General features: G+C 50.3%; 1 long non-coding RNA gene across 2 annotated transcripts; it reads left to right on the top strand.

Annotated features, from left to right (window-relative positions):
• Positions 1–7,079: 7,079 nt before the first annotated feature.
• LOC144164300 (uncharacterized) lies at positions 7,080–17,649 on the top strand. 2 transcript variants are annotated; one of them, XR_013321147.1, is made up of 3 exons: positions 7,080–7,321; positions 7,932–8,018; positions 11,566–11,732. It is a non-coding gene; the product is annotated as an uncharacterized LOC144164300 (long non-coding RNA). The 2 variants fall into 2 exon arrangements; XR_013321146.1 differs by lacking the exon at positions 11,566–11,732 and adding an exon at positions 16,773–17,649 and having other exon boundaries at positions 7,081–7,321.
• Positions 17,650–22,385: the final 4,736 nt, after the last annotated feature.

The following is a 22,385-nucleotide window of genomic DNA, read 5'->3' as shown; positions in this document are numbered from 1 at the left end:
CCGACATCGGCTGCCGAAGACTAACCATGGCTTTTTGTCTGGTCTGCACTCGCGCTGACTAGCCGCCCTGGTTAGTCCGTGCTGATGACTAGTGATTCACCGCCATGTTTACGTTAGTTTTCCTTAGAAAGAAAACCGTACCGTTAAAAAACGTTCTCCAACGCCGAGGTTGAAATGATTTAGAAGTTTGCAAAGCCTTCAGAAAACATAGGCGGCAATTCGTAGTGTTTTTTGTGGCAGGACGGCCCATTGACGTCCCTCTGGTACAGTATCCTCACCTGATATCAGCTTTGGTACTCATTTCACGAGCACATATCTCTGTGCGCCGTCTGGCGACAAAGTTTTAGTATCGGCTAATTCGTCAGCAGCAGATTGGACAAAAGACATGAACAAACCTTACAGGGAAACATATTGCTGGACCTGCGGCACAATTTTGTGCTCTTTATCCCGGCTTTAGTTGCTCAGTTGGTGACAACACGGATAAGCGGCAGCTTACTTTGGTTAACTTCACTTTCAATAAAAATACCGTGACGAGGGCAGCATCCAGAAATTTAGTAACGAGCAGATAATTGAACCAACCTAATGTGAGCTGCGATGGCACGTCAAGACTTACCAGTAGCCGATTCGTCTACACACTTGTCCACTGCGGAAATTAAAATAATTAAGGGTTAATACGGCAAGCACTTCCACTTCGTGTCACTTCGAGGGCTCACCACTGTAACAGGAGGAAGCTTAGTCCCTCTTCGTTCTTGTAAGAGCATTTCAGCGGCAGGTTTGACAGATACGATGTCAAAAAGAGTTAATTCCTCATTTCTCGCCCGGTGAAAATTTCCAGTTAAGCTGTCCATAATCACTAGAACTGCCGATGGGGGTAAAAAATGCTTCCTTTCTTGAGAATAATGGTCGTGACAACCGCATTGTGGTCGCTATGGTACTCCGTGATGTATTGTAATACGACTACTGCTACGTCGTTGAGGGAGACCACATCTACAGACAATCTTTCAAGCAGGGTTGGTTCATCGGGGTTGTTGTAGAACGCAAATTCAAAGCTGTTTCTCACGAAGTCCAAAAACCAAATCTCCTTGTCACGTTCACAATGACAACAAATAAATCTTGAATGATAACCGCTGGACTGTGACCGTCTTCTCTGACCCATTAAACGTTCCTGTAGAGACGACGCTCTTGCTTGGTTAACCTAACACCTACGTTTCGGTTGTTTGTCCGTCACTGCATCGAGCCACAGCGAGCCAGATTGATGCAATTATTGGGCGCGGACTGTATACAGGCAGCAGACCCGCCGCGGTGGCTGAGTGGCTAAGGCGTTGCGCTGCTGAGCACGAGGTCGCGGGCTGGATTCCCGGCCGCGGCGGCCGCTTTTCTGATGGAGGCGTCCCGTGTGTACGAGATTTCGGAGCACGTTAAAAAGCACCAGGTGGTCAAAATTATTCCGGAGCCCTCCGCTACGGGGTCCTCATCGCCGGCGCTGTGTCGGTGAGTCGGTGAAACCCCGCAATCAATCATTCAATGATTGAATCAATCAATCAATCAATCAATCAATCAATCAATCAATCAATCAATCAATCAATCAATCAATCAATCAATCAATCAATCAATCAATCAATCAATCAATCAATCAATCAATCAATATATAGGCAGCAGCGCTTACTGCAACTAAAACTCCTGCCATTGTCAGTCTTCTCAACATCATGCAGCGCAGAGAAAAGCTCAAGCACATTTGAGGGAAATTTTGAAAGTACATAACGGACAATACCCGCCTTCTGCAGATCGCGCTTGTAGGGTCCGCCGTCAAAATAGCACTGGATGCAAAGGAGAAGGTGTTATTCGGGCCGGAAATGAATTCCCAGTTGTTCACAAAGACGGCGTTGGTTTACACCTTACAGTTTCATACTAATATACACTAGAGGGAAATCTGGCGCCACTGTCAAGGGGAGCCGCGCTTCGGTGAGCATTCTGTCATGTACCGGCAGGCGCGTTCCACTTGTCCTTGGCACGGCTCATGAACAGGCTCAAAAGTTGGCTCTGGCTGAAAAAAAAGAAACAATATTCTATACAAGGTTCATCTTATAAAACTGATCCTACAGAAAGAATGCTTTGTCACTGATTATGTAGAAGCTTCATGCACGATAAACAAGAAAAAAATGTTGCCGTTTTTTGTTGATTTTGGTTTCGAGAGAAAAAAGAAGCCATATGGTTTTCAAGCCAAGTAGGCGAGTAACGTCACTAGCGGCAATGGCGCCGCCCACGGCGGCCCGCGACTGCAGCGACAGATTTCCGTGTAGTATAGATCAGTATGAAACTCTATGGTTTACACATACCGTCTTTCCAAAGGCGGTGTCGCAAGGTGGCGCAAAAAGTAAAATCACGCCAGCTCTCGTCATTTAAACAAGAGCGGTCATTACGGCCGAAATTAAGAACTACGCTGCCTGTCACGAGGAACCGCAGCCGCGCTTGTATGGGCACGTCTAGTGTCACTAGATAAGCCACAGAGTACTGTCATTTAGTATCACTAGATAAGCCACAGAGTACTGTCACTGAGGCACTCAAGTGAGCAACGGCGGCCATTTTGGTGTTTATCAGTGTTGCCGCATTGCTGCCTCTGTCAGCCCCACCGATAAATATGACGAGGTCATTTGTAAACAGCACTGCCGATGACGCAGCAACACGGCATCTTCGGAAGCACATCTACAGCGGAAATGCTGCGAAGCGCGTTATTTTTGATTCACGTTCGGAACGACGCCAAGCATGCGCAGCCGCAGAGCAGGGAGGACAAGCTGAGAATACCACATTTGACCGACAGAAAACGCTTAAGCAACAAAATGGCGGTGCCCGTGAACCGTCGCAGTGTAAACAAATGTCACGTGATTGGAACTGACCAATGATCACGGCAGCGGCACGGAACAATAGTAGAAAAGAGTGCCGCTACTACGTAACCTTATCTAGTGACAGTAGCACGGGAACGGCCGCGTAGGGCTCGCTCCCAAGCTGCGACTAAAACATTTCCAATGTTGTCAACTGGACGAAATTTTTGCGTCCCTGCGGTATACACAAGACCGTCAGTGATGTTTCTATGGCAGCTTTTCGAGAACGAGAGTTAGCATTCATTGATACGACCAAACTTGACTATAGAGGCACCCTGCTATAATCGCCTGGTCGTGTTTCTTAGCAGTGACTTAGCTAGTCTGCTGCCGCCAGGCACACAACTAAGTGATTGGGGAGTCACCGCTGCTTTATCGGTTTTTATCAATATCTCCGTTATTTGTCGGAAGTTTGCGATAACAAACCTGTCATCTCCTAGATAAAGCAGTCTTTTTAGCGAACAACAACGAACATTTATTAAAAGGGATGGCTCAAGGCCACATGGGGAAGACGAGGGAGGGGAGATGAAGACCTCAATAGTGTCCCAACATGGAGGAGTCCAGAACGAACCGCCAAAGTGCGGATAAAGTCTGTTTGATGCGACCCTGTGGACGGATCCAGTCCTCGTAAGTGAGTACCCAGGCAGGCCGATGTGTCTCCTGTGGCCCTACGAGACCTATGCAGTCCCATACAAGGTGATGGATGGTTGGCTTCAGTGACTGCCCACATGCGTAGCAGACGCACGAAGGGTCGGATGGTGATGCCACCACAGATGAGAGGTCTTCGGTAGCTGCTGCCGGGGAATTGCTTCTCCTCATTGTTCTATTCGAGGCGTGCCTCCACCTGGCCACGACGTCATCTGTTAAAGCGTATCCGGAGCGCGCACGGTTCAGGAACACATGTGCAGCACGGCTAAGCACAGGAGGCACTGGGTCCGGCTTGATGGGCACTGTTGAAAGGATCTCCTGTCGGCGGCGCTGTTTGCGGCAGCGGCGTTCGCCATCGGGATCAAAGCAGAACTCCTCAGTGCGGGAGCCGTCAAGCTGCGGGCGGTTATTTCGACAAGCCTCGCTCGCCAGCTGATGGGCCCACTCCCTACCGAGGGCGCTTGCGTGCCCGGGTGTTAGGGGAACGGTCACAGTAATGCCAGTGCGCAGTCGCAACGTTGCACAGGAACGTTTAATGTTATGAGCGACTGAGTGCCGTGGGTGGTCCAATGAGATAACGTAAAGCCTCTGCGCTGTCCGTAAATATGCTGACGTTTCGGTACGTTTGGGGATAAGCTGCCAGTAGGCGTACAGCCAGCTCGACCCCCTCGTCGATGGCGCGAAGCTCCAGCGCTGTGGTGGTAGGTGGTATAGCCATCTTGAAGGTGCGGGCTGTGTCTACGGCCGGTACACGTGTAACGGCGGCGAGGGACGCCGTTTGTAAATGGCGCCGCCACAAAGCAGCCACGAAGAGAGAAAGTGTTGATGAGTCTTCTGTGTTCAAGGGAGGGGCGCTGACCGAAGGAACATGTCTATACGATGGGTAAGTTCCTTGGTGACGAGGAGGGGGTGCTGGCCGTTGCTCACTAATCAGCTCATCCTCCCAAGGTGGAATGTGCTTATGTATGGTTGGCACAGACGTGTTGAAATCTTCACCGGCATGGCATAGTAAGCGGTGGCCCTGGTGAGTGAGATTGCGACGGTCTTTCGCCCCCTCTGCCCTGGATTGGATTATGCTTTCAAGAGTGGGAAGACCAGCGTACCGATAGACCTCTTCAATCCTTGTTTGTCGTGGAAGCCCAGTTATAGCTCGAAGCGCTTCCCGGTAAAGGACTTCTAGCTGGTGGGTCTGATGTTTTGTGAGGGAATAGCACATGGCGCCATACGTGGCTTTGGACAGAAGTACACTTTGCACTAAACGCCGAGCTACGTCCTGCGATGCCCCGACAAAGGTGTGGGAGATGCGGCGAATAAGGTGCAGGAGGCTACGCCACTGCGGCCGAAGTTGCTTGATCCATTCTGTAGCGCCACCGTTCTGGTGAACGGGCACCCCGAGGACACGCAACCAATCATGGGGAGCAGGCTGGAGCGAAACGCCGTCAATGGTTAAATGAATCCGGGAGCGTTCTGCAGGTGTGCCCCGTATGGCCAGGAAGTGTGGTTTAGCCAGCGATATTTTCATTCTAGTGGGAGCTAGGAGGGCGCTGAACCTGTCGAGCGCCTTCTGTAATTGACGCATCGTGGCATCGGTTGTGGGGTGGTCACTTGCCTCAGTCCAAATTGTGATGTCATCGGCATAGGCCATGATATGAACACCTTCCACCGCAGACACCCCATGAATCAACTTCCTGAGATCCAAATTAAAAAGAATAGGGGAGATGATAGCCTCGTGGGGCACCGAGCAGCAATTGGTGAAGAAAATGGTGTCGTGGCGGCCGGATCGAATCTCGTATGTGCGGTTAGCCAGGAAGCTCCGTACAAAATTGCGTAGCCGCTTACCAGGATAAGCATCTACTAGGGTATCGAGTACCGCTGCGTGTGATACGGTGTCGTAAGCCTTTTGCAAATCAATGGCAACCAGAATGTGTGGCCGCTTATACAGGCTTGCTTACACCAACTTTCGTAAAAGGTAGAGACTGTCGTGGGGGCTTAAATTTGGTCGGAAGCCTGTCTGAGCCGGGTGAAAGTAGTAGTTTTCTTCTTCCAAGTGATGACTCAGTCGAATCGTGGCCATCTGCTCAATCAACTTACAGGCGGAAGACGAAAGCGAGATTGGACGTAAATTTGCAAGGACTGCAGGATCCTTGCCTGCCTTGGGAATGGGTACCACAACAGCGTGCTTGAGGGCTGAAAGGACGACGCCACTGATCATATGGCGTTAAGTGCCTGAAGAAGCTCCTCTTTCTGTGCTACTGGCAGATTGCGAAGCGTAGGCCAAGACACACCGTCTTTTCCTGGTGTGCTAGACACATTGATTTGCTCAAGGGCAACCGTGAGCTCAGCAGATGTAAATGGCATCTCAATCTGTTCGCTGTCGTCCACTGGCTCCAGAGAGTAGATATAAGGCGGCGGTTGTGACGGGGGTTGGGCAAAGAAAATACGTGCCGCCTCTCTTTCGAAGACCTCACGGGATTGCCCAGTTCGAAGTAGCACCGTACACACTAAACTTTTTTACGCCCTTTTGGCCAAAAAGGGTGTAAAATAATTGAAAAAAGGGTGTTGGGAGGCCCTTACGCCCTTTTTCTTGAATCTCAACACCCTTTTTTGTAGCTTTCCACCCTTTTTGCGTGAAAAAAAGGGTGTTGACCAACCTCACCACCCTTTTTTTTGGAAGGGTGTTGAAAGGGTGGGGAAAAGGTGTTCAGCTCATCATTGATTGAGGTCATGCATGCAATATAATTTCAAAAAGACATCCCATTGTGCCATCCACCCAACCTCGTCAAAAATGTTCAAAAGCAAAAAAAAAAAAAGCTGCCAAATTCAATAAAAAGCAGCGGCAGCACCGACGTTGAAACAGGAAAAAATATCAGCCCTTGCTTATTACGACATCGACAGAATAACACTCCCCCTCCCACTTTTTGTTTTCTACAACCTTGCACCGAGCACAGCACAACCTTGAACTGTGACATCTGTATCATCATTCCGTCGTTCCCTGTTCCTCTCCTGCCCCACCAGCACAATCATAGCCCCCTCTGACAACAGTCATTCTCGTCACTCAGTGGAGTTATAAAGTACTAGCAATCACAATTTTATTCCATTCTTATTGTTAGCGACCGTAAATATTGTGTACAAATGCAATAAACAGACCACCTAGTTTCTCCTACAGAAACAACGTTGGAGAACAAGGCAGATATCAAAAGAAAACAAAAGTTGGGAATGGAGGGGGCATGAAGTCGGGCGCTAAATAAGCAGACGCCAAATAATAATACGATTACTTACACTAGAACACTGCCAAATTTCATTGCGCAGTGTTATCTTACTATCTGCTGCTTTTTTTAACGTTCAAATGGAGCGCCAAAAAACTCAGTCCGCGTTTTGTGTTTCTAAACTTTAAAAATCTAAGCTTTTTTATTATATTGCACACAAAAAATAATAATTTACTGTTGTAGTCAGTAAAAGAGGCAATTATTTATTGTTGTCGTTTTAATTTCTTTACGCAACTCCTTGTCAACGGCCGAAACCCTGAGTACGGCGCGCGGCGGCGTGGCCGGATTCCGGAACAGATACCCCGTGACCCTCCATGCCGTGACCCGTCTTTCATGGATTGTTTACTGTGGTGTGCAGTTACACAAGCGCAGTTATTATGATTAATTGGACACCTCGTCGTCTTCGGTTATGTCTGTCGTGTTCGACTTCGCGATGAAGTATTTGAGAACAACTTTGCCACCTGAAGACGGCTAAATTCGTTCGGCGCTTGCCCCTGAACGTCGCTCGCTCTTCTGCTTCGTTTCCTGCAGGTAAGCTGTCTCGACACATTTGCCGCCTTTCTTTTCACTGGATGCCGTTTGTAGCTGTCAGCGCCGCTTTAAGGATTCGTTAACAGGAGCCCGCGTATGTGAATTGTTTAACTGAACTAGCTAGGTTGAACCTTGAGGGCTCGTCTTTAGAAAGGCGATGTGCGAAAGAACATTGTGGTGCTTGCATTGAGCGCTGAACGCACTGGCGCTCAGTAACGCAGTGGCGCTCAGTAACTCAGTAACGTTTCCCATTCCGCAGCACTACATTGAACAGCTTCAGAGTTCACCACTGCAAACCACGTCTTACGCGTAGTTTATCAGAACACGGGCGGCTACTCCTCTAAACTGTGCTGCGCAGCGTTTACGGCTTCGTTAATCACCGCTGTCATTTGTGCCGTGTTGGGAATGGCGAGGGAGAATCGTTTGCGAGCGAATGTGCGCGCCTCGCAAGCTTCGTTGCGTTTGCGGCGAGCCACCTCACCATGTGTACGGTGCCGCTGTACGCGGGCATTGATTTTGGCTGAATATTGTGTTGCCCGAGTTGTAACATTCGTGCACCCAATAATTTCCATTCTTGCCTGTGTGGTAATCATGTGTCATCCTGTTTTAGACCTCTGGACGGTCTGAGCACATCACGTCCCTCCATTCAACCGGACAAGAGCCACAAGCATTGTCAACAGTGTTTGGCCGCCAGAACGTAAGTTTTCAAACACAGTTTTGGTAGCACAGTGGGCTACCATACTTCAATAATGTTCGATCACTTGAATGTACAAGTTCCCTCGTACAAGCCAGGAATTTTTTTGGGGGGGAGGGGGGGGGGGGTGTGGTCGACCGAAAAATGGGACGGAGAAATATGTAGGCAAGGCATCTTGCGCGTTGTTTTGCAAACGAAGCTTGAAATAACTGACTTTAACATGCGATTTGTGTATGCTCAACACTACCGGTAAAGCCCACCTTAAAGGAGAGCCATGAAGACAAAATACAAGTTGGGTTTATTAGAAAGACTGCTTAGTCCTGATAACAATGATCCCAATATCATCGCAATCTTCGAAAAAATAACGGAGATATTAAGGAAAACGTTTGAAGCAGTCGCGACCACCTAGCCAATTTCCCGCAACTTATTTATGACGTCACGGAACCTTGTTTGTGCGATTGGCGGCCGTCTAACTGACCTGTCGCGACGGCACATGACTGGACGTCTGTAATCCGGCCTCTAGTTTCATTTGACCGCATCACTTGAACGTTAACGTGCAGTTAAGGCACTGAAAATTGTTTTATTGTGGGCCCGTATGACGTCATTCTTGCTCATAACACGTCACTGTGGCGCAAAATTTGAAAGTTTTTAAATACTTCTTGCTTTTTTTTCGTTAAAAAACATATTTTGCGGCTCTAATGGAGCTGAGTGACATACTGAATCCTAGTTCTTTCAAATTAAACGAAGTTGTATTTTCTCTTCATGGCTCCTTTAAGGAGCTTAGATGGTGATGATAGTGATGATCAGCTAAATTGCTGTGCGCTGGTCTATGGGCAGACTACGGGCGATTCATTCGTCCGCAGAGCAGGTGGTTAGGCGGACCCGCGCTCGCGAGTGTGATCATGAGCGCGCTCGTGAGTGGCGCGCGGACCCCGAAGTTCGTCAGGCGGAAGTGGAGGCCAACACTGAATGTTTGCTATCAAGATTCTCGTGTTTTAGAAAAGGGACTATTAAGTTTTCTTGTCAGCTATGAAGTACAGTCGAGCACGATTTGAAGGTTATCGAGCGGCCAAGCGTGCCACCAGCCCACGGTTTCGTTTCGGAACCATGAAAATCGAGATTTCACACTCTTCGCTCCCTTGTTGGCTGTTCCATGATACAACAATGGCCTGCACGACTGACTTGCCACCCTTTGGGTTTCAAGCTGTACAGGGCCGTCCACGCTAGGTGCGAACACGGCGCAGCGTGACCTTGCTCCGCGGAGCGCCAGCGCACAATCCGCGGCCGCGCATCGAAGCTAAGCGGCGCAGGCGCACAGGGGCTTGGAGGTGGGGCTTCGTGTCGTCTGCTACCGCGGGAGAGCGCCGTGCCTGCTTTGTTGTGAAGCACGCCTAACTGTAGGCTTGCCTGTAGCGTCTAAGCGCGCTGCGACAGCATTGCGGGAAAGCGCACTTTCCTTACTGCGGCGCGTTGTGTAGTTTCTGCCTACGAGAACCCACAGCTTCCGCATTTCAGTTCCGCGGTGCAGGTTAAATGCAAGTATTGTTGCAAACATTTCAGGACTGGCTTGGTTTGGTTCAATGAGAGACGCTGTATAGAACGGCATCGTATAATTTCGGCCACTAGGATTTATTTAATGCTCACTGGCATTACGCAGAACATAATTGTCTGTGCATTTCGCCTCCGTGGAATTTCGGTCACAGCAGCTGGGTTTCGATCTGCCGAATTTCTTCCAGATGTGTATTGGCTTTTTTCAAACATATGAATATCGCGCATCGTCGAGATGGTTCAAGCAGTCGCCCAGCCAGGAAGTCACGCCCCCAGCACAATCGTCTACTCTACGGTCGAATCCTGGACCGGTCCCACTCTAGTGTGCTATATTATAATGCATACGTCATTGGTTGCGCTCCCTACATGGCTAGTTATTTGGAGAAAGCGGCCCCTCCCTTTGTTGCCACCTGTGCGCATCCTCCTTTATGGTAAGACCCGTACTTCCTCGCGACTCCTTGAACCATCTCAACGATGCGCGATATTCATATGTTTGAAAAAAGCCAATACACATCTGGAAGAAATTCGGCAGATCGAAACCCAGCCGCTGTGACCGAAATTCCATGGAGGCGAAATGCACAGACAATTATGTTTTGCGTAATGCCAGTGAGCATTAAATAAATCCTAGTGGCCGAAATTATACGATGCCGTTCTATACAGCGTCTCTCATTGAACCAAACCAAGCCGCCAGTCCTGAAATGTTTGCAACAATACTTGCATTTAACCTGCACCGCGGAACTGAAAAGCGGAAGCTGTGGGTTCTCGTACGCAGAAACTACACAACGCGCCGTAGTAAGGAAAGTGCGCTTTCCCGCAACGCCGTCGCAGCGCGCTTAGACGCTACAGGCAAGCCTACAGTTAGGCGTGCTTCACAGCAAAGCAGGCACGGCGCTCTCCCGCTCTAGCAGACTACACGAAGCCCCGCCTCCAAGCCCCTGTGCGCCTGCGCCGCTTAGCTTCGATGCGCGGCCGTGGATTGTGCGCTGGCGCTTCGCTGAGCGAGGCCACGCTGCGCCGTGTTCGCACCTAGCGTGGACGGCCCTGTACATTCGTTGTTATCAAGCACAGACTTGGACTTGGTTGCCCTTTATCTACACCAATGATAACGAAACTTGCATGGAATATTTGCTAAAGCTGTTGTTCTTCCTTCTTCCTGCTTCGTTTGAAAGAGTAGCTTTCCCGCGACAACCTCCGAATCGCAGTGGACTGTACATGCGGCGCATTCGTATATTATGGTGGTGAAACTAGCAAATGTGCGTCTTCGTCCTTAAGTAATCGCCTTTTGTTATTTTTTGTGCTAGTAGCGCGAGTAGTAAACTTTCGCTAAGCGGAACACCTTATTGCACTGCTGTTGAATGTTGAGCTTGTTGCACGTTTCTTAAATTTCATTATATTTCTATCTGTTAAATCGAAACAGACATGGCTTCAGTAAAACTCCTGTTAAGCAAATACAGAATGCTGATTCTAACCAAGAGGGAGGTCAAGGAAACTGGAATAGTGCCAAAAAAACAAAGCTCCGCATTAGGGAGAATTGTGTAGTTTTGTTGATGTGGAGGAAATACAAGATGGGCAGAGCAATGCTTTTTATGCAGCAGAAATTATGGATCTGCAATAGTCAATGAAATGCGATGTTGGTAGAAAAGTAAACATATCAAGGATTGATAGTTGACTGAACAAAATACAGCGATGTGCTCTGTCATGTGATTATACTTTGTACCACTGTAAAGACAAGGAATGACACGCTCCCGACAACATGTAAGCCTATATGAGGCTTTTCCTGCTGTTCTGCCATTCCCCGGCCGTGCTGTTCCGCCATTGAAACAGTGGGGCTGTTTCGATTGGCTCGTGGCAGGTTCCCAGCGCTTGTCGGTGTATCCGGCGCGAAATGCAGCCGGGCTGTATATGTTGACAGGTACAGCATCTGGAGCGGGCGCAGGGATCAGACGTTGACATAGCCCTTGTTTTCAGCTTTATATGAGCAAGAATGTCCTTAAAACTGCAGGTTCCGCGCCTGCAGGTGACTTCAGGCGGTTTTTCAGGCTGCTTAAACCGCAGCCCAGCAGTTATCTTCTTGGATGTTCTTTTCCCCGGGGCTTCTCCTCCAAGCCGCAGTAGCGCTGAGGATCTGACCCCGGGTATCCTCAACCGACAAACTCAGCCTCTGATACAAAACTGTACATTTATTTACAGCCCGGCGGGCGACTAAAAAACAGTGCTCAGGCGGAGCTCGAAGACGACGGGCCGAGCTCTCCTGCGCCCGGACCACGTCTCCCGATGTCGTCTCCTTGTCTTCATCTTCCCTCCACCCTGACGCTGGGGGCTGGGGAAGAGGGAAAAGCGAGTCCTTCGTGGGGGTCCAACCCCATGTGGTGGCCATTAGCGCATCCGGTGCGAGCAGGCGTGACCTTCCTCGGGATGCGCGGAGTTTCAAGGCGCCAAGCGACACGTGCGTTCAATTTCTGTGCCGCTCGTCCCGGGGCCCGCGCCAGTTCGTGCGTCGAAGCGCGCAACACCTCCACCGCCACTGTGAAACATACCTTCAGGAATGTTTCACACACGAAACACACACCACACACACATTTGGCCCGTGCACCATCGTTCCTTCAGTTGACGACACAACAATCAGCACGGCCAGTGCCTCTTGACCCTGGCTGCAGGTCACCATGACAAATTAGGCACAATCCTCACATAGCTCATTCAGAGCGAGCGGCCTTTAGAATGCGGTACGCACCGGCCGTCGTCGTCCGAAAACGCCCTTGCCATGCGCCGCACACCCTCACACAACAGTATCAGGGGCCCCTCTCTTCCTCGCTCGGGAAGGGACCACTGCTGGGTCGTCAGCATGCGTTGGAGCCACTCTGCACTGAGGTGAAGCTGACTGACGCTTGCGCCTCTTTCCAGGCGAACCCTCGGGTTCGGCCGCTTCTGACCCACCGTACGCGCACGAGGTGTCATTCTCTACGACACACCTTTGGTCAGGGTAAGCAGCAGAGGGCTGCTTCGTGGGCACGTTAACGCGGTCATGCAATGCCGGAGAGGCTATCTCTTCAGTCACTGCAGTTCTACCTGCAACTGCCTGGGGCTGCGTTACATGAGCGGCCGTACCCTGATTTGCACTTCCCTCTCTCAATTCGCTGGAGCTTCCCATGTCAATCATATTTTCGGGACTCGACATTCGGGGACCTCCAGAAACACACGATGCAGTGTGCGCGACACCAACTGCATCCGATTCTTCACGCTGCCGCATCCTGCAAAGCTACTGGCCGCTCGGCCACGCTCCCAGGATGTTCTCTGTCTCCGCACGGTGCGACGACAGGCTCACGCTCAGCTGAAGCCAGTCTCCGCCCCTTCAGAACGGCTGATTTAAGAACCTCATAGTTCTTCCGCTCCTTAATGTGCGAACCCTCGCGTTCGGCCGCTACTGAACCACCGTTCGCGCACGAAGCGCCGTTCTCTACCACACACCGTTGTGTGACGCAAGGAGTAGAGAGGGGCTCATCGGTCACATGAATTAGAGCATGCGACGCAGCTGAGGCTGTTTCTCTGGCTCTCAGCTTTTTCACGGGCATGCCCACACTCCTTCGACGCACGAACTGGCGCGGGCCCCGGGACGAGCGGCACAGAAATTGAACGCATGTGTCGCTCGGCGCCTTGAAACTCCGCGCATCCCGAGGAAGGTCGCGCCTGCTCGCACCGGATGCGCTAGTGGCCACCACATGGGGTTGGACCCCCATGAAGGACTCGCTTTTCCCTCTTCCCTGGCCCCCAGCGTCAGGGTGGAGGGAATATGAAGACAAGGAGACGAGAGAGACGCGGTCCGGGCACAGGAGAGCTCGGCCCATCGTCTTCGAGCTCCGCCTGAGCACTGTTTTTTAGCCACCCACTGGGCTGTAAATAAATGTACAGTTTTGATCGGAGGCTGAGTTTGTCGGTTGGAGATACCCGGGGTGAGATCCTCAGTGCTGCAGCGGCTTGGAGGAGAAGCCCCGGGGAAAAGAACATCCAAGAAGATAACTGGCGCAGTCGACAGGATCTTCAACAGCGACGACTCAGCCAGCCGGCGGGCGAGATGGAGCAGGCGGAGAAGTCACGGCCTGCTGAACGCGATCGGCGGGAGCAGCGAGCTCGTCAGCCTGGTGGAGAAGCGGCTCGACCGGCGCTCAGCGGACTTCTCAACGGAGAGCGGCAGCCTGCTGAACGAGATCTGCAGGAGCAGCGAGCTCGCCACCCAGGTGGAGAAGCGGCTCGAGCGGCGCTCAACGGACGTCTCAACGGAGACCGAGGCAATCTCTGCGGCCTGCTGAGCAGCGGAGAAGCAGCTTGGCGAGGCGGCAGGCGAGAAGTCGGCGGGCGATTGTTTGGTGGACACCTCGGCGGAAGGAGCGGTGCATAAATGGATAACCCATCTGCACCGGTGCGGCATCTCTACAGGCGCCGAGCTATACAGGTCAGTGCCTCGTTTGATGCTGGGTCTGCGGTTCACCATGACATCTAGCGGCTATCTAGGTGTAGCCGCGAGATAATGATGATTAGGAAGCGTGCATGAACGTTGCAGGGACAGCAAGCATTGCAATGTCGTTCGCTGAGCAGAAGGCGCTATTGCTGGCGAAATTGAGAATCGCTGAGGCAGAGTTAGCAGCGGAACGTTCGAAGAGTGGACGTTTCAAGAGAGCTAACAACGTTCCTACCTCACCGATTGCTCAAATAGTAATGTTCAGCACTCGGGGAGAGAGTGAACTGGGGTGCTCCGATACGCCGAAAGATGCGCTGGGTGGAACCCATTCACTGGGCGCGCGTAGTCCTCCTGTTTCGCGGTATCCGCCACGATCAGAGTCACGTGGGAAAGGCGAAGATAGGATAGTGGCGCACGTTCCTTCGTGGGCGTTGAGATTTTCTGCAACCGGGGAGCAGGATAGTGAAGCATCCCGCTTAGAGAATTTCACCGAAATAAAGATGGAGGTGAATGAAGGTGTTACGCGCGATGCTGCGTTGGTAAATGACAGGCGGTCAAAGTTGAATGAGAGTGTGCGCATGCCCGTGATGAAGCTGATGGCAAGAGAGAAAGGCTCCGCAGCGTCGCATGTTATTGTTCATGTTGCCGATGAGCCCCTCGCTACTCCTTGCTTCACACAACGTTGTGTGGTAGAGAACGGCGCTTTGTGCGCGCACAGGGGTGCAGTAGCGGCCGAACACGAGGGTTCGCACAGGAAGGAGGGGAAGAACTATGAAGTTCTTAAATCAGCCGTTGTGAAGGGGCTGGTTTCAGTCGAGCGTGAGCCCGTTGTCACCGCGTTCAGAGAGGGAGAACGTTCCGGAAGCGTGGGCGAGCGGCCAGTTGCATTGCAGGATGCAGCAGCACGGGAATCGCGCGAGGAATCGGATGCAGTTGGTGTCACGCACACTGTATCTTGTGTTTCTCGAGATACCCAAATGTCGAGTACCGACAATGTGATTGCCATAGGGAGCTCCAGCGAATTCAGCGAGGAAAGTGTAAATCAGGGTACGGCCGCTCATGTAATGCAGCCCAGGGCAGTTACAGGTAGGTCTGTAGGAGTGGCTGAAGAGATAGCCCCTACAGCATTTCATGTCAGCGTTGACGTAGCCGCTAAGCAGTCCTCTCCTGCTTACGCTGACCAACAGTGCGTAGTGGAGCACGGCGCTCCGAGCGCAGAAGCGGCCGAACCCGAGGGTTCGCCTAGAAAGAGGCGAAAGCGTCAGTCAGCTTCACCTCAGTGCAGAGTGGCTTCAACGCATGGTGACGAGCCAGCAGTGGTCCCTTCCCAAGCGAGGAGGAGAGGGGCCCATGATACTGTTCTGTGAGGGTTTGCGGCGCATGGCAAGGGCGTTTTCGGACGACGACGGCCGGTGCGTACCGCATTCTAAAGGCCGCTCGCTCTGAATGAGCTATGTGAGGATTGTGCCTAATTTGTCATGGTGACCTGCAGCCAGGGTCAAGAGGCACTGGCCGTGCTGATTGTTGTGTCGTCAACTGAAGGAACGATGGAGCACGCTCGCAAAGTGTGTGTGGTGTGTGAAACATTCCTGAAGTTATGTTTCACAGTGGCGGTCGAGGTGTCGGGCGCTTCGACGCATGAACTGGCGCGGGCCCTGGGACGAGCAGCACAGAAATTGAACGCACGTGTCGTGTCACGCGGCGCCTTGAAACTCCCCGCATTCCGAGGAGGGTCGCGCCTGCTCGCACCGGATGCGCTAATGGCCACCACATGGGGTTCCCACGAAGGACTCGCTTTTCCCTCTTCCCTGGCTCCCAGCGTCAGGGTGGAGGGAATATGAAGACAAGGAGACGAGAGAGACGCGGTCCGGGCACAGGAGAGCTCGGCCCGTCGTCTTCGAGCTCCGCCTGAGCGCTGTTTTTTAGCCGCCCACTGGGCTGTAAATAAATGTATAGTTTTGATCGGAGGCAGAGTTTGTCGGTTGGAGATACCCGGGGTGAGATCCTCAGCGCTGCAGCGGCTTGGAGGAGAAGCCCCGGGGAAAAGAACACCCACAAAGATAACTCCAGCCTTGACATAAAACATTATGAAGGGGGAAGCACCGGGACCCCCCCTCCCTCCCCCCCCCCCCCCCCCGGCTACGCCCTTGGCGTGTGCTTATTCTTTCTCTTGCATCCACCACATTCAAGTCGTTACGTTGATTTGGGAATGCTGGAATCCAGCATATGCTGGCAAGATACGAGAGCTTGAACACAACCCACTTGCCCGCAATGAGTTTTCAAAGATCTCCACCACCTGAAGGTACTGAAGTGAGGTGTAAGCATTGCCTGAAAACCATACCAGATAAGGGTACCAAATCATAGTTATGGGTCTTTCTCGCCCATTTTAGTGTTTTGAACGAAAAAAGTGCCATTTAAAGGTGACACGTCGTTCCCTGCCGATTTCTGATGCCTGATTAAGTTTGTGGGCATAAATTTAGCAGCTTTCTCACATGTCTAACGTGTATGTGTGCTTGTTAGGAGTGAAGTAGGTAAAAATTGAAAGGTTTGATTGTAGTTGTGTATAGATTACCCACATTTTTTTCATTCCTAGAAAAGAAAAATTGAGGTAACCCTGCCAATTGTTCTGCATTGCTGCGTTTTATTATGCTTGTATGATTCGTAGAACCTGCAGGAGTTCAGCTGCTTGTTAACGGAAAAATGAACAGTGGTACAAAAAAAAAGTGCATCTACTAAAAAAATCTTCACAATCGCAGGATGCCAACGGTCCACCTACCAACTTGCGTCCTGCATTGTTTCTGCTGGCTGGAGCGGCGCATGGAGCATTTTTCAACTTCTCGAAGTTTGTGATCAAGCGCTGCCCCAAGTGAAGGATGCCGCAGAGGGATCTTCGGTTTTAATGCCACAATTTCATGTGCTTAGCACTTACTCGTAAGGCATTTTAAACATTCATCATCCCAGAGGATATGTTACCTTCGTCTTGGGTGGAATGTGGCTGCAATCAGGGTATTTGTGACAGAAACAAGTGAACCACGTGGTGAGAGTCATTGAGGCCCTGTTGATTGCGCATGCTACTGAAATAACATTTTCATTCAGCTGAATACTTTCTAAATATTACAATTTGTGAACAAAATATGATAAAAGTCATGATTAGTTGTACTGCAGTGCTTGAAAGAAATGCCAGCACATGTTTTAGGAGCCTCTTATATTTCAAGTCATTGGCTGGTGAGCAATAAAACATAACCGAAAATTGTTTAAAGTGAAATCAAATATTTGTTGTCGCCAGTGCATGGCCCGTAGTAAAAGCTATCTGGTCTCCAAATTTCAAATGAGACAGGAAATGCCAAAAAAATAAGGAAATAAACAAGACAGCTTGCTACAATAAACCAATTCAAATAATTGCTCAATGTCTATAAAGTGGTGATTCAGGCGGGTTAGTTCGGTGTTGATGAAATACAAGCAGGCCCTCGCCTGGTCAAAAACAAATAAACAAATAAAGACATTTTGGGCCCCTACTGGCCTTTGATCACAATGAAAGGGGGGTGAAAGGTCGCGATTATTTATAGGTTTGGTGGTGCAGAGTGCGCATGTATATCTCGGGGAGACTACCCCGCGACTGGTTAATCGTGTTTTTAGTTGGTTGAATATGCACTGATTCTAAAAGTAGTCGTGTCGACAGGCACTTCTCTGATGCGATTATGCTTGCGGAATCCCAATCGATGACGTGGTCAGTAGCCAGGTGATGATCCGCCAAGGCATTTCAGCTTGCATTGCCTTTTTTGACATCGTTCTGGTGCTATTGAATTCTTTAAAAAATTTCCAGTTTCACCTATGTAGGATTAGGAACGAAAAAGAGATGCCGACCAGTCCAAACAAAACGTACTGACGTTTCGGCTTCCAGCACAAAGCCTTGTTCACAATAAATGCATCACCAGAAGTGGGTCGTTTAAGTGGGCTTGAATAATCGCTGAAAAGAGCATGCGTAGATCGGGTTTAGATTTCAGTCATTACGATTGACTGTGTTAGATGTGGTCTGAATGATTAGTGATTCCAGATGTAGCCGTGATGCTGTCACTTTTTCTGTAGTGACGATTCTTGCATTGTCCCAATCAATCTTGTGGTCATTCACGACGGCGTGTTCGGCTTTTATTCTTTACGTCACGTGCGTGCTGCTGCAGACGATTCTTATAATTTCCTGATTCCCCGATATACACGCCGCTGCAGTCTGCACAAGGTATCTCGTATACCACACTGGGGAAGCGCTCCTTGGGAAAGCGGTCCTTGACTCTCACGAGCTCATGGCGCATCTTTTTGGCTGGACCGTGGGCCACCTGCATGTCATATTCCCATAGGATACGTGCCAAACATTCACTTGTTCCTGGAAGGTAGGGCACAGGAGCTCGCTTCATCGGGGCAGGAGGCACATCCAGTTGTCCCCGTCGGGTCAGTTGGCGTTCCGTTGCGTTTATAAAGTGCCTCGGGTAACCGCAGCTAGCCAGGTCATCCCGCACCTTTGCCGTGTCCACCGCCGCATCCTCAGGCTTCAAGCACAATCTTTTCGCACGCTGCAGTACCGTGCTAACAACAGCCCTCTTGTGGGAAGCGGGGTGCATGGAGTTGAAGTTCAGGTAGCGGCCTGTGTGCGTTTCCTTGCGGTACATGCTGAAACGTGGCCTCTGGCCCTGCCGAGACACGAGGACGTCCAGGAAGGGAAGTTTGCCATCGGCCTCCTCTTCTGACGTGAACTGAATGGCACGGTCCATACTGTTGAGGTGGGCCAGCAAGCTGTTCGCCGCGTCTTTCTGAACGACGCAGAAACAATCATCGCCATAACACAAGAACACTTGGTTGAGGGGCAAAGGAGGCTAGCGTGCGTGCTTCCAGTGCTTCCATGGGCAGGTTCGCCGCCGTGACCGAAATAGCGGCACCCATTGGAGTCCCCTGCATTTGCTTGTAAAAATGGCCCATAAAGACGAAGTACGTATTGTTCAGGCAAAAATCTAGAAGCCTGCGTAGTTCTGGCACATCCATCGGTGATCTCTCGGGCAACGTCTCATCAGCCTCGAGAGCAGCGGTGCATACGGTGACAGCCAGGTCACTCGGAATACTCGTGAAAAGGGACTTCGTGTCGAAGGACACCATCAAGTCGTCTTTCTCGATCAAGGTGTTGCGAGTCTTCTCGACAAAATCGAAAGAATTACGAACGTGAGTGGTCCCTTTATTGACGAGCGGAGCCAGAACTTGGAGCAGGAACTTCGACAGGTGGCCCACATTCCAGCCAAAAAGATGCGCCATGAGCTCGTGAGAGTCAAGGACCGCTTGCCCAAGGAGCGCTTACCCGGTGTGGTATATGAGATACCTTGTGCAGACTGCAGCGGCGTGTATATCGGGGAATCAGGAAATTATAACAATCGTCCGCAGCAGCACGCACGTGACGTAAAGAATAAAAGCGTCCGCAACAATGCTGTAGCCAAACACGCCATCGTGAATGACCACAAGATTGATTGGGACAATGCAAGAATCGTCGCTACAGAAAAAGTGACAGCATCACGGCTACATCTGGAATCACTAATCATTCAGACCACATCTAACACAGTCAATCGTAACGACGGAAATCTAAACCCGATCTACGCACGCTCTTTGCAGCGATTATTCAAGCCCACTTAAACGACCCCCTTCTGGTGATGCATTTATTGTGAATAAGGCTTCCGTGCTGGAAGCCGAAACGTCAGTACGTTTTGTTTGGACTGGTCGGCATCTCTTTTTCGTTTCTAATGTACCCTCCCGGCCAGACGGGATTCCGTCATGCTCTCGATTTCACCTATGTAGGATGCGTCACAATCTTTGCATGGAATTTTGTAGGCAACTCCGGGGAATCTTGATTTTTCTAAAGGGTCCTTCACGCGTATCAGCTTCTGATTAAGCTGGTACGCGTTTAACACCATATTTTAATTTTAACACCATATGTGCCAAACACCCTTGCAAGAGCTTCACTGATGCCTTGCGTGTAGGGGACGGCAGCGCGGTTTTGCCTGTATTCTTCAGGAACCCTTTCGGGGGAGGCAACTGAAGCCCGCAATTGTTGCGTCCTCACACGCTTTGAAGGGTAGCCGTTGCTGCGAAGGTCCTTCCTTACCACGGCTAGCTCTTGCTTGCACAGACCAGGCTCACAGCAGATTCGTGATGCGCGTGAGAAGAGTGCAGCGGCGACGAAGCGTTTTTGGCCTGTAGGATGCGCAGAGTCGAACCCCAGGAATCTACCCGTGTGGGTCGGCTTTCGATACACACTGGTTGTAAATCCTTTGGCCGACTGTCTCACAAGTACATCGAGGAAGGCGATCTGTCCATTATTATCTTGTTCCATGGTGAACTGGATGCTTGGAACACAAGAGTTTGCTCAAATAAAGGCATTACGTAATGCTCAAATAAAGGCATTACGTTTCGGCGGTGGATCACACAAAAATAGTCGTCTACGAGGCAGACAAAGATCTTGGGGCCGTCTTGTACGAGCATAGCGCAGAATTTTCTAGAGCCTCTAGGGCAATATTCGCACAGACTACTGAAACGGAAGCTCCCATCGCTGTTCGAAACCACTGGTCCGTTGAAAACAAAATATGTGTTCTGCAGGCCAAATTCCAGGAGACGATATAAGTCTTGCATCTCAATTGGCGAACGTGAAGGCAGAGATGCATCGTTCTCGAGTAGATCCTTGCAACTCCGGACCGTGTAATTTTGCCTGGAATTTGGCCTGCAGAACACGTTTTGTTTTCAACGTACAATGTTAAAAGCAGCGGTTTGGAACAGCGATGGGAGCTTCCGTTTCAGCAGTCTGTGCAAATATTGCCTCAGAGGCTCTAAAAAATTCTGCGCTATGCTCGTACAAGACGGCCCCAAGATTTTTGTCAGCTACGTAGACTGCTTTTGTGTGATCCACCGCCGAGACGTAATGCCTTTAATTGAGCATCTAAACTCTTGTGTTCCAAGTATCCAGTTCACCATGGAACAGGAAAATAATGGACAGATCGCCTTCCTCGACGTACTTCTGAAACGGTCGGCCAAAGGATTTATAACCAGTGTTTATCGAAAGCCGACCCACACGGGTAGATACCTGGGGTTCGACTCTGCGCATCCTATAGGCCAAAAACGCTCCGCTGCCGCTGCACTCTTCTCACGCGCATCACGAATCTGCTCTGAGCCTGGTCTGTGCAAGCAAAAGCTAGCCGTGGTAAGGAAGGACCTTCGCAGCAACGGCTACCCTTCAAAGCTTGTGAGGACGCAACAATTGCGGGATTCAGTTGCCTCCTCCGAAAGGGTTCCTGAAGACGGGCAAAAACGCGCTGCCGTCCCCTACACGCAAGGCATCAGTGAAGATCTTGCAAGGGTGTTTGGCACATATGGCATTAAAATTGCACACGTGCCAACGAACAGGCTTAAGCAGAAGCTGGTACGCGTGAAGGACCCTTTAGAAAAATCAAGATTCCCCGTAGTTGCCTACAAAATTCCATGCAAGGATTGCGACGCACCCTACATAGGTGAAACTGGAAATATTTAAAATAAGAATTCAATAGCACCAGAACGATGTCAAAAAAGGCAATGCAAGCTGAAATGCCTTGGCGGATCATCACCTGGCTACTGACCACGTCATCGATTGGGATTCCGCAAGCATAATCGCATCAGAGAAGTGCCTGTCGACACGACTACTTTTAGAATCAGTGCATATTCAACCAACTAAAAACACGATTAACCAGTCGCGGGGTAGTCTCCCCGAGATATACATGCGCACTCTGCACCACCAAACCTATAAATAATCGCGACCTTTCACCCCCCTTTCATTGTGATCAAAGGCCAGTAGGGGCCCAAAATGTCTTTATTTGTTTATTTGTTTTTGACCAGGCGAGCACCTGCTTGTATTACCAGGCGAGTGCCTGCCTGTTTGTATTTCATCAATGAATAACCCTCCCCTGACGAGTTTTCGTCGAACCTTGGACTCTGTTAGGTGTCGGTAGGTTTACACAGCCAACTTGTGGGGACGCACATAAGCTCTTAACAAATGAGCTGCGTAGTGGCTATGCACTAGCCATGGTTTTTATTAGTTGCTTTGATGAATATCATCTTCTGTCGCAGTGTTTTAGGTAGCTCACTCGCACATTATTCCTTTGTTTTTTGGACATTGTGGAGTGTCCAATGATTTTTCCTTCTATTTCTGATTTTTATTGCAACTGTAAATATGTCAGGAGTCCTGTAATGAGTTTCTGGCAGCAATAGAGCACTACTGTGTGCATGAAGGCAGCCTAAATAAAAAAATTGGCTGCCTTGCCTTTGCTTAGAGGGGCCATGCAGACAACGCACAAGTTTGGTTCATTTGACAG

Source organism: Haemaphysalis longicornis, unplaced genomic scaffold, assembly GCF_048455015.1.
Source record: "Haemaphysalis longicornis isolate Haplotype H1 unplaced genomic scaffold, Haemaphysalis longicornis Haplotype H1 scaffold_13, whole genome shotgun sequence".
Taxonomy (NCBI): Eukaryota; Metazoa; Arthropoda; class Arachnida; order Ixodida; family Ixodidae; genus Haemaphysalis; species Haemaphysalis longicornis.
This window is presented reverse-complemented; position numbering and strand designations above follow the sequence as displayed.